The following is a 14,723-nucleotide window of genomic DNA, read 5'->3' as shown; positions in this document are numbered from 1 at the left end:
TGATTGTAATCTCTTGTAGATTATGAAGTTAACTATTACTATGATAGTATTGATGTGATCTATTCGCCCTTTCATAGCTATTGGTGACGGTGTGTATGCTATGTTAGTACTCGGTCTAAATTGCAACGGTCTATTATGCACTCTAGAGGTTACTTTAATATGAACTCCGGAAGTTGTGGAGCTTGTTTACTCCGGCTTGAGGTGTGCTTTTATAGCCCTACACAATGAATGGTGTTCGTTATCCAACAAGAGAGTGTTTGAAGTAGCACAAGTGAAGAGAAGTTATTTATTTATGTGATCATTGTTGAGAGTGTCCACTAGTGAAAGTATGATCCCTAGGCCTTGTTTCTAAGCATTGAAACACCGTTTCCAACAAGTTCTGCTACATGTTCGCTTACTGCCATTTTATTTCAGATTGCAATTACTACGTATAATCATCCATATTACTTGTATTTCACTATCTCTTCGCCGAACTAGTGCACCTATACATCTGACAAGTGTATTAGGTGTGTTGGGGACACAAGAGACTTCTTGTATCTTAATTGTAGGGTTTCTTGAGAGGGATATCTTTGACCTCTACCTCCCTTAGTTCGATAAACCTTGGGTGATTCACTTAAGGGAAACTTGCTGCTGTTCTACAAACCTCTGCTCTTGGAGGCCCAACACTGTCTACAGGAAAAGAAGCGTGCGAAGACATCAAGCTATTTTCTGGCACTGTTGCCGGGGAGGTAAGGTAAAAGGTATTCACATCCTCCGACTACTAAGCTACTTCCTAGCACTGTTGCCGGTGTGTGAGTGCTCGAAGCTATTTCCTTTAGATCTTGCAATTGCATCTTTTTGTTTCTTGTTTTTATTTTTCACTAGTTAGGCATAATGGAAAACAACACAAAATTTAGTGAACTTTTTAATCTTTTTCCTGAGCTAATACATGAATGGTTTGATGCGAAAATTAAAAAACCTATGGAACCTTATCTGCATGATAGTAGCAATGTTATTAGTATGAATGCAATTACTGCTAATGCTATGGAAAAGTCTAAGCTTGGGGAAGCTAGTTCTTATGATCTTTTTAGCTTCCCATCTTTAGGGAGAAAATTTGCTCTGATAATACTTTATCTCCCATATGCGATAACTCTAATGATGCTTGTGATATTTTAAATCCACCTGCTGAAAGTATTCCTTTCAAGATACCTATGAAAATTGTTGAACTTGCTATGAACAATAGCTATTTTGGAGATGGGACTGTCCATCCTAGTGATCATTTACTCTTTATACATGAATTATGCGAGTTGTTCGAGAATGCAGGTATTTCAAAGGACCAAGTTAAGAGGAAGCTATTCTCTATATCTCTGAAGGGCAGAGCTGCAGAATGGTATAAGATGCTGAAAAATGGTCGATCTACTGGTTGGATGGAAATTGTACCTCTCTTTTATTCTAAATTTTATCCTCCTCATGAAGTGCATGTTGATAGGAATTACATTTATAACTTTTACCCTCGTGATGGAGAGAGTATTTCCCAAGCATGGGGGAGATTGAAGTCACTAATGCTCAAATGTCCCATTCATGAGCTCCCCCGTAATGTTATTATTAATAATTTTTATGCAAGGCTTTCAGGACATCACTAGGACTATCTAGATGCATGTTTGGAGGGATCTTTCACAAGCAAGGAGGTTGAAGCTAGATGGGATCTTCTTGAAAGAATTCAAAGCAATACTGAAGATTGGGAGAATGACAAAGGAAAAGAATCAGGTATAAACTACGAGTATGATTGTATTAAGTCTTTCGCTCACACTGCTGATTTTCAAGAGCTTAGTGCTAAATATGGTTTTGATCCTCAAATTATGGTAGATTGCTATAGAGCCTTTGCTTCTCATATTAGTGTTCCTAAAGAAAATTGGTACATGTATCATGAACCTTTTAAAAACGCTTGCATGGAAAATGAAATTGTTGTTAATGATTGCAATGAACATGCTCAAACTTCGAGAATGCTATTTCCTATAAGCATGTTAATTTTTGTGGAGTTCATAGACCTTGTGAAAAGAATAAAATTGAAGAAGAATATTGTATCCATCACAGGAATGAAAAAACTAGAAAGTGGTCTAGGGCTCTAGATGATCTTGGTGAAAAAGTTTGTGCCCTCTATCCTTTTATGTGTGAACTTTGTCATAGAGTTGGTCATTTTAATTTTCAATGCTCCTCCAATGATAATTCGAACCACATGAGTGCTGCAAATTTGTATTGTGATGATGAAATCACTCCTAATCAGCATGATGAACTTACTTTATTTTTGGGGTGTGAAGAGTTATTAAGAAAAACTTCTTTGGTGGATATGAGTGCTCTTGATATTAATAGTGTCCTGCATGGGTGTCTTTCTTATTGCATTGATAATTTCCACACAAATACTTACATACAAAATATTTTAGAAGATGACACTTTGCCAAAATATGATAGGACCGCTGTGTGTTTCGAACTTATTAATGAAAAGGAGGAATCCTCCCAAGTTTCTTCTATTGTTTCTGGAAATAAATCAGGTTATGTGGAGAAGCCTCCCTTCAAGCCTCTTCCTCCTAAAGAAGGGAACGAGGAGAGGGAAAAGAAGAAGAAGAAGAAGAAGAAGAAGAAGAAGGGAACGAAGAAGAGGAAAAAGAGGGGGAATAAAAAGAAAGAGGTAACGGCATATCCGTAAGTATGTTGCTCCTAATGATTATTATGATAATGACTTTGAATACAATGATCTTCCTATGCCCTTTACTTATATTAGTGATTATGATTTGGAAGAGGACACTACTTTTGATACTGAAAATCTCTTTGGTACCGATTATGAAAGTAATGATGTTAGCACTATCCATGTTTCCTCAAATGATGATATTATATCTTCGGGCTTAGATAATCGTTATAGAGATGGCTATGACACAGGTTATAATTATCCTTATGAAACTCGTCATAGTTATGATGGGATTGCCAAAAACCATTCCCTTAGTATGCAACTTGTTTACCATGTTCAAATTCTTGATAATGATCCTGCTCCAATTACTATTAATGAGAAGAGTTTTTCTTATGCCAAAAATAATGATACTTTCATGCATATGAACCATGATAAGAATGTTTTAAGTGATGGTTATATTGTGGATTTCATCAATGATGCTACTGAAAGTTATTATGAGAGAGGGAAACATGGTTATACGCATCTTAATAATATTAAGTTTCCCCTCTTTATATTGAGAATCTTGAAGTTGCGCTCCTGTTGCCTTTCTATGCTTGTTGCGTTATGCTCTTGTTTATTTACAAGATTCCTTTTCATAGGAAGTGGGTTAGACTTAAAAGTGTTTCTTATTTGCTTTTGATGCTCTCTTTTGCTTCAACTCTTATTTCATGCGAGAGCATCATTAGAATTATTGAGCCCATCTTAATGGCTATAAAGAAAGCACTCCTTGGGAGATAACCCATGTTTTTATTTTGCTACTGTCTTTTTGTGTCTTGGAAGTTGTTACTACTGTAGCAACCTCTCCCTATCTTTATTTTATTGCCTTGTTGTGCCGAGTAAAGTCTTTGATAGTGAGGTTGATACTAGATTTGGATTTCTGCGCAGAAACAGATTTCTAGCTGTCACGAATTTGAGTATATCTCTCTGTAGGTAACTCAGAAAAAACTGCGAAAAATCATGAGTAATCCTCAGATAGGTACGCAACTTTCATTCAATTTGAGATTCTTCATCTGAGCATGTTAAGTGCCTCTAAAAAATTTGTCTTTACGGACTGTTCTGTTTTGACAGATTCTGCCTTTTATTTCACATTGCCTCTTTTACTGTGTTGAATGGATTTCTTTGCTCCATTAACTTTCAGTAGCTTTGGGTAATGTCCAGAAGTGTTAGGAATGATTGTGTCCTCTCTGAACATGTGAATTTTTGATTATGCACTAACCCTCTAATGAGATTGTTTTGAGTTTGGTGTGGAGGAAGTTTTCAAGGATCAAGAGAGGAGGATGATATAATATGATCAAGAAGAGTGAAAAGTCTAAGTTTGGGGATGCCCCCGTGGTTCATCCCTGCATATTTCAAGAAGACTCAAGCATCTAAGCTTGGGGATGCCCAAGGCATCCCCTTCTTCATCGACAACTTATCAGGTCACCTCTAGTGAAACTATATTTTTATTCCGTCACATCTTATGTGCTTTACTTGGAGCGTCTGTATGTTTTTATTTTTGTTTATGTTTGAATAAATTTGGATCCTAGCATTCCTTGTGTGGGAGAAAGACACGCTCCGCTGTTTCATATGAACACTGGTGTTCTTAGTTCTACTTTTAATGTTCATGGCGAAGGTTGAAAACCGCTTCGTTCATTGCTGTTTGGTTGGAAACAGAAAATGCTTCATGTGGTAATTGGTATATGGTCTTGAATAATTTGATACTTGGCAATTGTTTTGGGTTCTCAAGTAGATCATGTTTAAGCTCTTGCATCATGTAGTTTAAACCTATTTAATGAAGAACTACTGTAGAGCTTGTTGAAATTTGGTTTGCATGATTGGTCTCTCTAAAATTCTAGATATTTTCTGGTAAAAGTGTTTGAACAACAAGGAGACAGTGTAGAGTCTTATAATGCTTGCAATATGTTCTTATGTAAGTTTTGCTGTACCGGTTCATACTTGTGTTTGCTTCAAACAACCTTGCTAGCCAAAGCCTTGTACTGAGAGGGAATGCTTCTCGTGCATCCAAAACCTTTAGCCAAAACCTATGCCATTTGTGTCCACCATAACTACCTACTATGTGGTATTTCTCTGCCATTCCAAGTAAATTTCTTGCGTGCTACCTTTAAAATTTCATTCCTTGTCTTTGCAATACATAGCTCGTGGGAAAATAGCTTAAAAACTATTGTGGTATTGAATATGTCGCTTATGTATCTTATTTCTTATAAGTTGCTTGTTGAGCGGTAACCATGTTTCTGGGGACGCCATCAACTTTTACACCTTTGTTGAATATCATGTGAGTTGCTATGCATGTTCGTCTTGTCTGAAGTAAGGGTGATTTGTCATGATTAAATGGTTTGAGTATGCATATTGTTAGAGAAGAACATTGGGCCGCCAACCAAAGCCATGTATCATGGTGGAAGTTTCAGTTTGGACATTAATCCTCAAATCTCTTATGAGAATATTATCTGTTGTTGAATGCTTAAGCATTAAAGAGGAGTCCATAATCTATTTTCTATGTTGTCCCGGTATGGATGTCCTCGAGTTGAGATCTATCAAAAACGAGAAATCAAATGCGATCTATCTCCTTGGACCTTTGTACAGGTGACATAGAGGTACCCCTTTGTGACACTTGGTTGAAACATATGTAATGCAATGATAATCCATGGAAATCCGAGCTAATTAGGACAAGGTGCGAGCACTATTGGTATTCGATGCATGAGGCTTGCAACTTATAGGATGTTTTATGCATAACACATATGAATTATTACTACCGTTGACAAAATTGTTTCCATGTTTTCAAAATAAAAAGCTCTAGCACATGAGTAATCCCCGCTTCCCTCTGCGAAGGGCCTTTCTTTTACTTTATGTTGAGTCAGTTTACCTACTTCTTTCTGTCTTAGAAGCAAACACTTGTGTCAACTGTGTGCATTGATTCTTACATACTTGCTTATTTGCACTCATCATATTACTTTGTGTTGACAATTATCCATGAGATATACATGTTGAAGTTGAAAGCAAGCTCGCTGAAACTTATATCTTCCTTTGTGTTGCTTCAAAACCTTCTATTAAGAATCTACTGCTTTATGAGTTAACTCTTATGCAAGACTTATTGATGCTTGTCTTGAAAGTACTATTCATGAAAAGTCTTTGCTATATGATTCAGTTGTTTAGTCATTACCTTTACCATTGCTTTGAATCACTTCATTCATCTCATATGCTTTACAATAGTATTGATCAAGATTATGATAGTAGCATGTCACTTCAGAAATTATCCTCGTTATCGTTTACCTACTCGAGGGCGAGTAGGAACTAAGCTTGGGGATGCTTGATACGTCTCAAACGTATCTATAATTTCTTATGTTCCATGCTAATTTTATGACAATACTCACATGTTTTATATACACTTTATAATGTTTTTATCATTTTCCGGGACTAACCTATTAATAAGATGCCGAGGTGCCAGTTCCTATTTTCTGTTGTTTTTGGTTTCAGAAATCCTACACAGGAAATATTCTCGGAATTGGACGAAACAAAAGCCAAACCTCCTATTTTACCGAGACGGACCCAGAACACCGAAGGAGAGACGGAGAGGGGCCAAGGGGGCCCCACACCACCTGGCGGCGTGGCCAAGAGGGGGCGCGCCCAGCTATGGTGTGGGCCCCTCGAGCACCCCCTCGCGCCGCCTGATACGTCTCCGAAGTATCGATAATTTCTTATGTTCTATGCCATATTATTGATGATACCTACATGTTTTATGCACACTTTATGTCATATTCGTGCATTTTCTGGAACTAACCTATTAACAAGATGCCGAAGTGCCGGTTCCTGTTTTCTGCTGTTTTTGGTTTCGAAATCCTAGTAACGAAATATTCTCGGAATTGGACGAAATCAAGACCCGGGGCCTATTTCGCCACGAACCTTCCGGAAGACCGAAGAGCATACGAAGTGGGGCCACGAGGTGGCCAAACCACATGGCGGCGCGGCCAAGGGGGCCCGCGCCGCCCTGTGGTGTGGGCCCCTCGTCAGCCCCCGACTCGCCCTTCCGCCTACTTAAAGCCTTCGTCGCGAAACCCACGATGCGAAAAACCACGATACGGAAAACCTTGCGAGACGCCGCCGCCGCCGATCCCATCTCGGGGGATTCGGAGATCTCCTCCGGCACCCTGCCGGAGAGGGGATTCATCTCCCGGAGGACTCTACACCGCCATGGTCGCCTCCGGAGTGATGAGTGAGTAGTTCACCCCTGGACTATGGGTCCATAGCAGTAGCTAGATGGTTGTCTTCTCCTCATTGTGCTTCATTGTTGGATCTTGTGAGCTGCCTAACATGATCAAGATCATCTATCCGTAATACTCTATGTTGTGTTTGTCGGGATCCGATGGATAGAGAATACCATGTCATGTTAATTATCAAGTTATTACATATGTGTTGTTTATGATCTTGCATGCTCTCCGTTACTAGTAGAGGCTCTGGCCAAGTTTTTACTTTTAACTCCAAGAGGGAGTATTTATGCTCGATAGTGGGTTCATGCCTGCATTGATACCAGGACAGTGATGAGAAAGTTCTAAGGTTGTGTTGTCTTGTTGCCACTAGGGATAAAACATTGGCGCTATGTCCGAGGATGCGGTTGTTGATTACATTACGCACCATACTTAATGCAATTGTCTGTTGCTTTGCAACTTAATACTGGAAGGGGTTCGGACGATAACCTGAAGGTGTACTTTTTAGGCATAGATGCAGTTGGATGGCGGTCTATGTACTTTGTCGTAATGCCCAATTAAATCTCACTATACTTATCATGTCATGTATGTGCATTGTTATGCCCTCTCTATTTGTCAATTGCCCGACTGTAATTTGTTCACCCAACATGCTTTTATCTTATGGGAGAGACACCTCTAGTGAGCTGTGGACCCCGGTCCATTCTTTTAACTACTTGAAATACAAATCTGCTTGCAATACTTGTTTTTACTATTTTCTCTCGCAAACAATCATCTTCCACACAATACGGTTAATCCTTTGTTACAGCAAGCCGATGAGATTGACAACCTCATCTGTTTCGTTGGGGCAAAGTACTTTGGTTGTGTTGTGCAGGTTCCACGTTGGCGCCGGAATCCCCGGTGTTGCGCCGCACTACATCCCGCCGCCATCAACCTTCAACGTGCTTCTTGGCTCCTCCTGGTTCGATAAACCTTGGTTTCTTTCCGAGGGAAAACTTGCTGCTGTGCGCATCATACCTTCCTCTTGGGGTTGCCCAACGAACGTGTGAAATACACGCCATCAAGCATATTTTCCGGCGCCGTTGTCGTGGAGATCAAGACACGCTGCAAGGGGAGTCTCCACTTCTCAATCTCTTTACTTTGTTTTTGTCTTGCTTTATTTTATTTACTACTTTGTTTGCTGCATTATATCAAAACACAAAAAAATTAGTTGCTAGTTTTACTTTATTTACTATCTTGTTTGCTATATCAAAAACACAAAAAAAATTAGTTTACTTGCATTTACTTTATCTAGTTTGCTTTATTTACTATTGCTAAAATGGCCAACCCTGAAAATACTAAGTTGTGTGACTTCACTAGCACAAATAATAATGATTTCCTATGCACACCTATTGCTCCACCTGCTACTACAGCAGAATTCTTTGAAATTAAACCTGCTTTACTGAATCTTGTTATGCGAGAGCAATTTTCTGGTGTTAGCTCTGATGATGCTGCTGCCCATCTCAATAATTTTGTTGAACTATGTGAAATGCAAAAGTATACAGACGTAGATGGTGACATTATAAAATTAAAATTGTTTCCTTTCTCATTAAGAGGAAGAGCTAAAGATTGGTTGCTATCTCTGCCTAAGAATAGTATTGATTCCTGGACTAAATGCAAGGATGCTTTTATTGGTAGATATTATCCCCCTGCTAAAATTATATCTTTGAGGAGTAGCATAATGAATTTTAAACAATTGGATAATGAACATGTTGCTCAAGCTTGGGAAAGAATGAAATCTCTAGTTAAAAATTGCCCAACCCATGGATCGACTACTTGGATGATCATCCAAACCTTCTATGCAGGACTAAATTTTTCTTCGCGGAATTTATTGGATTCAGCTGCTGGAGGTACCTTTATGCCCATCACTCTTGGTGAAGCAACAAAGCTCCTTGATAATATGATGGTTAATTACTCTGAATGGCACACGGAAAGAGCTCCACAAGGTAAGAAGGTAAATTCTTGAGTGATAAGATTGATGCTATTATGTCTATGCTTGCGAATGATAGGACTAATGTTGATCCTAATAATGTTCCATTAGCTTCATTGGTTGCCCAAGAAGAACATGTTGATGTAAACTTCATTAAAAATAATAATTTCAACAACAATGCTTATCGGAACAATTCTAGTAATAACTATAGGCCATATCCTTATAATAATGGTAACGGGTATGCTAATTCTTATGGGAATTCTTACAACAATAATAGGAATACACCCCCTGGACTTGAAGCCATGCTTAAAGAATTTATTAGTACACAAACTGCCTTTAACAAATCTGTTGAGGAAAAGCTCAATAAAATTGATATTCTTGTTTCTAGAGTTGATAGTCTTGCCTCCGATGTTGATCTTTTGAAATCGAAAGTTATGCCTAATAGGGATATTGAAAATAAAATTGTTACTACAGCAAATGCCATCCAAGTTAGAATTAATGAGAATATAAGATTAATGGCTGAACTGCGTGCTAGGTGGGATAGAGAAGAAAATGAAAAACTAGCTAAAAAGAGTAATGTAGCTAAAGTTTGGACTATTACCACCACTAGCAATGCTAATGATTCACATGTTGCTGCACCTCCTACTATCAATAATAAAATAATTGGTGTTGGCAATGCTTCTACTCCTAGTGCAAAGCGCGCAAAATTACCCGAAACTGCTAAAGCTGCTTGAAACCGCTCGTGATAAAACTGCTGAAATTTTTTCCAACCTTGGGGATGATAATCCCATTGCTTTAGATTGTAATGATTTAGATTTTTATGATTGCCACATCTCTGAAGTTATAAAGTTCTTACAAAAACTTGCTAAAAGTCCTAATGCTAGTGCTATAAATTTGGCTTTCACAAAACACATTACAAATGCTCTCATAAAAGCTAGAGAAGAAAAACTAAAACTTGAAACTTCTATTCCTAGAAAGCTAGAAGATGGTTGGGAGCCCATCATTAAAATGAGAGTTAAAGATTTTGATTGTAATGCTTTATGTGATCTTGGTGCAAGTATTTCTGTTATGCCTAAAAAGTCTATGATATGCTTGACTTGCCACCATTGAAAAACTGTTATCCGGATGTTAATCTCGCTGATAATGCTAAAAAGAAACCTTTGGGGAAAGTTGATAATGTTCATATTATGGTTAACAATAACCTTGTCCCCGTTGATTTTGTTGTCTTGGATATTGAATGCAATGCATCTTGCCCCATTATATTGGGAAGACCTTTTTTTCGAACCGTTGGTGCCACTATTGATATGAAGGAAGGTAATATTAAATATCAATTTCCTCTCAAAAAGGGTATGGAACACTTCCCTAGAAAGAGAATGAAGGTACCTTATGATTCTATTATTAGAACAAATTATGATGTTAATACTTCATCTCTTGATGTTACTTGAGTTACACTTTTTGCGCCTAGCTGAAAGGCGTTAAAGAAAAGCGCTTATGGGAGACAACCCATGTTTTTACTACAGTATTTTTGTTTTATATTTGAGTCTTGGAAGTTGTTTACTACTGTATCAACCTCTCCTTATCTTAGTTTTATGTTTTGTTGTGCCAAGTAAAGTCTTTGATAGAAAAGTAAGTACTAGATTTGGATTACTGCACAGTTCCAGCATTTCTTTGTCTGTCACGAATCTGGGTCTATCTCCCTGTAGGTAGCTCAGAAAATTAAGCCAATTTACGAGCATGATCCTCAGATATGTACGCAACTTTCATTCAATTTGAGCATTTTCGTTTGAGCAAGTCTGGTGACCTAATAAAATCCATCTTTACGGACTGTTCTGTTTTGACAGATTCTGTCTTTTATTTCGCATTGCCTCTTTTGCTATGTTGGATGAATTTCTTTGATCCATTAATGTCCAGTAGCTTTATGCAATGTCCAGAAGTGTTAAGAATGATTGTGTCACCTCTGAACATGTGAATTTTTATTATGCACTAACCCTCTAATGAGTTGTTTCGAGTTTGGTGTGGAGGAAGTTTTCAAGGATCAAGAGAGGAGTATGATGCAATATGATCAAGAAGAGTGAAAGCTCTAAGCTTGGGGATGCCCCGGTGGTTCACCCCTGCATATTATAAGAAGACTCAAGCGTCTAAGCTTGGGGATGCCCAAGGCATCCCCTTCTTCATCGACAACATTATCAGGTTCCTCCCCAGAAACTATATTTTTATTCCGTCACATCTTATGCACTTTGCTTGGAGCGTCGGTTTGTTTTTGTTTTTGTTTTGTTTGAATAAAATGGATCCTAGCATTCACTTTGTGGGAGAGAGACACGCTCCGCTGTAGCATATGGACAAGTATGTCCTTAGGCTCTACTCATAGTATTCATGGCGAAGTTTCATCTTCGTTAAATTGTTATATGGTTGGAATTGGAAAATACTACATGTAGTAACTCTAAAATGTCTTGGATAATTTGATACTTGGCAATTGTTGTGCTCATGTCTAAGCTCTTGCATCATATACTTTGCACCCATTAATGAAGAAATACTTAGAGCTTGCTAATTTGGTTTGCATATTTGGTTTCTCTAGAGTCTAGATAACATCTAGTATTGAGTTTTGAACAACAAGGAAGACGGTATGGAGTCTTATAATGTTTACAATATGTCTTTTATGTGAGTTTTGCTGTACCGTTCATCCTTGTGTTTGTTTCAAATAACCTTGCTAGCCTAAACCTTGTATCGAGAGGGAATACTTCTCATGCATCCCAAATACTTGAGCCAACCACTATGCCATTTGTGTCCACCGTACCTACCTACTACATGGTATTTATCCGCCATTCCAAAGTAAATTGCTTGAGTGCTACCTTTAAAATTCCATCATTCACCTTTGCAATATATAGCTCATGGGACAAATAGCTTAAAAACTATTGTGGTATTGAATATGTACTTATGCATTTTATCTCTTATTAAGTTGCTTGTTGTGCGATAACCATGCTTCGGGGACGCCATCAACTATTCTTTGTTGAATATCATGTGAGTTGCTATGCATGTCCGTCTTGTCCGAAGTAAGAGAGATCTACCACCTTTATGGTTGGAGCATGTATATTGTTAGAGAAGAACATTGGGCCGCTAACTAAAGCCATGAATCATGGTGGAAGTTTCAGTTTTGGACACACATCCTCAATCTCATATGAGAATAATAATTGTTGTCACATGCTTATGCATTAAAGAGGAGTCCATTATCTCGTTGTCCATGTTGTCCCGGTATGGATGTCTAAGTTGAGAATAATCAAAAGCGAGAAATCCAAAATGCGAGCTTTCTCCTTAGACCTTTGTACAGGCGGCATGGAGGTACCCCATTGTGACACTTGGTTAAAACATGTGCATTGCAAAGATCCGGTAGTCCAAGTTAATTAGGACAAGGTGCGGGCACTATTAGTATACTATGCATGAGGCTTGCAACTTGTAAGATATAATGTACATAACTCATATGCTTTATTACTACCGTTGACAAAATTGTTTCATGTTTTCAAAATAAAAGCTCTAGCACAAATATAGCAATCGATGATTTCCTCTTTGAAGGACCTTTCTCTTTACTTTTATGTTGAGTCAGTTCACCTATCTCTCTCCACCTCAAGAAGCAAACACTTGTGTGAACTGTGCATTGATTCCTACATACTTGCATATTGTACTTGTTATATTACTCTATGTTGACAATTATCCATGAGATATACATGTTACAAGTTGAAAGAAACCGCTGAAACTTAATCTTCCTTTGTGTTGCTTCAATACCTTTACTTTGATTTATTGCTTTATGAGTTAATTCTTATGCAAGACTTATTGATGCTTGTCTTGAAGTACTATTCATGAAAAGTCTTTGCTTTATGATTCACTTGTTTACTCATGTCATTACCATTGTTTTGATCGCCGCATCCACTACATATGTTTACAAATAGTATGATCAAGGTTACGATGGCATATCACTACGTAAATTATCTTTGTTATCGTTTTACCTCGCTCGGGACGAGCAGTAACTAAGCTTGGGGATGCTTGATACGTCTCCGACGTATCGATAATTTCTTATGTTCTATGCCATATTATTGATGATACCTACATGTTTTATGCACACTTTATGTCATATTCGTGCATTTTCCGGAACTAACCTATTAACAAGATGCCGAAGTGCCAGTTCCTGTTTTCGGCTGTTTTTGGTTTCGGAAATCCTAGTAACGAAATATTCTCGGAATTGGACGAAATCAAGACCCAGGGGCCTATTTCGCCACGAACCTTCCGGAAGACCGAAGAGCATACGAAGTGGGGCCACGAGGTGGCCAAACCACATGGCGGCGCGGCCAAGGGGGCCCGCGCCGCCCGTGGTGTGGGCCCCTCGTCGGCCCCCGACTCGCCCTTCCGCCTACTTAAAGCCTTCGTCGCGAAACCCCCGATGCGAAAAACCACGATACGGAAAACCTTACCGAGACGCCGCCGCCGCCGATCCCATCTCGGGGATTCCGGAGATCTCCTCCGGCACCCTGCCGGAGAGGGGATTCATCTCCCGGAGGACTCTACACCGCCATGGTCGCCTCCGGAGTGATGAGTGAGTAGTTCACCCCTGGACTATGGGTCCATAGCAGTAGCTAGATGGTTGTCTTCTCCTCATTGTGCTTCATTGTTGGATCTTGTGAGCTGCCTAACATGATCAAGATCATCTATCTCGTAATACTCTATGTTGTGTTTGTCGGGATCCGATGGATAGAGAATACCATGTCATGTTAATTATCAAGTTATTACATATGTGTTGTTTATGATCTTGCATGCTCTCCGTTACTAGTAGAGGCTCTGGCCAAGTTTTTACTTTTAACTCCAAGAGGGAGTATTTATGCTCGATAGTGGGTTCATGCCCGCATTGGTACCTGGGACGATGTGACGAAAGTTCTAAGGTTGTGTTGTGCTGTTGCCACTAGGGATAAAACATTGGCGCTATGTCCGAGGATGTAGTTGTTGATTACATTACGCACCATACTTAATGCAATTGTCCGTTGCTTTGCAACTTAATACTCGGAAGGGGTTCGGACGATAACCCGAAGGTGGACTTTTTAGGCATAGATGCAGTTGGATGGCGGTCTATGTACTTTGTCGTAATGCCCAATTAAATCTCACTATACTTATCATGTCATGTATGTGCATTGTTATGCCCTCTCTATTTGTCAATTGCCCGACCGTAATTTGTTCACCCAACATGCTTTTATCTTATGGGAGAGACACCTCTAGTGAACTGTGGACCCCGGTCCATTCTTTTAACACCTGAAATACAAATCTGCTCGCAATACTTGTTTTTACTATTTTCTCTCGCAAACAATCATCTTCCACACAATACGGTTAATCCTTTGTTACAGCAAGCCGGTGAGATTGACAACCTCACCTGTTTCGTTGGGGCAAAGTACTTTGGTTGTGTTGTGCAGGTTCCACGTTGGCGCCGGAATCCCCGGTGTTGCGCCGCACTACATCCCGCCGCCATCAACCTTCAACGTGCTTCTTGGCTCCTCCTGGTTCGATAAACCTTGGTTTCTTTCTGAGGGAATACTTGCTGCTGTGCGCATCATACCTTCCTCTTGGGGTTGCCCAACGAACGTGTGAAATACACGCCATCACCGCCCTTTCACCTATATAAAGCTCCGTCTCCGAATACCCTAATACAATCGACGATATTCCACGAAGAGTTCCGTAGCCACCGCCATCACGAAGACAAGTTTCGGGGGACAGAAGTCTCTGTTCCGGCACACCGCCGGGACGGGGAATTGCCCCCGGAGTCATCTCCATCGACACCACCGCCATCTTCATCGCCGTTGCTGTCTCCCATGATGAGGAGGGA

This window comes from Lolium rigidum, chromosome 5 (assembly GCF_022539505.1).
Source record: "Lolium rigidum isolate FL_2022 chromosome 5, APGP_CSIRO_Lrig_0.1, whole genome shotgun sequence".
Taxonomy (NCBI): domain Eukaryota; kingdom Viridiplantae; phylum Streptophyta; class Magnoliopsida; order Poales; family Poaceae; genus Lolium; species Lolium rigidum.
This window is presented reverse-complemented; position numbering follows the sequence as displayed.